The following is a 1,342-nucleotide window of genomic DNA, read 5'->3' on the forward strand; positions in this document are numbered from 1 at the left end:
TTTTTTTTTTTAAAAAAAAGGCTTTTTGGAGAGGGGTGGGCGGGAAGGTTGAGAAAGATTTTTGGAAAATATTTTCCCTTCTCTTGATAAGGAAAACATTTTCCTCCAATTGGAGGAAAATGAGTTCATGAGGAAAATGTTTTCCAAAACATTTAAGCCAACCAAACATAGGAAAATTGAAAAATATTTTCCGGAAAATATTTTCCTTCATACCAAACACACCCTATAAGGTTAAATGTAAATCAAATCGTCCAATTTGATTTTAATAGGGCAAAATTCATTCTGAATAAACTTACTCCAATTTTTTTGATCAAAGAAGAAAAAATAAATTTTTGATATAATATCTTTTCAGAGCAAGTTGTGGGAGTGAATAATTTTTGATATACAAAGAAGGATATAATTTTTTGATATATACAAAGAAGGAAAATAAACTTGTGATATCCATTTTGGTATACACATATTTGATGTATTATACACTGCCATATACAAATAGTACAATTATATTTATTATGATATGTATTGATATAGAGACGACAATAAATTTTAAATAACTATATTTATAATTTTATATTTTAGATAAACAAATAATGAAAATGAAATTTTATTATACATTTTGATATACAGAAGGAAATAAAAATAAAGTTGTGATATACACGTTTTTGTGTAAAAATTGCGTGGGATAGCCACTTTTTAAAGCGATATTTAGTTTTTATCTAGCATTTTTAATGCTGAGCAAAAATAGCCACTAGTCTATTAAAATCAATATGAAAAGACAGTATTACCCTTTCTTCTATCTCTTTTCTGTCCATGTTCTCTTCCTTGCCAGTGAACCTCCATGGCTTTGACGCCGCATAGTAGTGAGCAACTTTCACCTTCTCAAGTTCTACATTCTCCGAGTGACGCCACAACATAGCTAATACCAGGTTGCCTCTATATCGACGAGAATTGAGAAATATCAAAAGACAGAAACAATGTTACGTTCATTTAACATTGTTGATCTCGTTATGGGTTCATTTATTGGATAGAAGTGCTTTGTTCAGAGTATCGATACAGATATACATTCTTAAAATTTGTAGTATGGGTTACTACCGTTTTTGGTTTTATTTATTGAAACAATCAATAGCAAACTACGATGATTCTGGAAGAATTTTGTGCACTTCATTTGGTTAGTTACAAGCTCAAAAACGTTTGATTTTCTGCTGCGTTATGGATCCTGAACTTACGGTTACAAGTTCAAAAGTTAAGGACGCTTGGTCCTGAACTTCGAGTTCCAAGTTCAAAAGTTAAGGACACTTGGTCCTGCACTTAGAATTACAAGTTCAAAAGTTAAGGACACTTGGTC

The sequence above is a fragment of the Nicotiana attenuata genome, chromosome 2 (genome assembly GCF_001879085.1).
Source record: "Nicotiana attenuata strain UT chromosome 2, NIATTr2, whole genome shotgun sequence".
NCBI classification, from domain to species: domain Eukaryota; kingdom Viridiplantae; phylum Streptophyta; class Magnoliopsida; order Solanales; family Solanaceae; genus Nicotiana; species Nicotiana attenuata.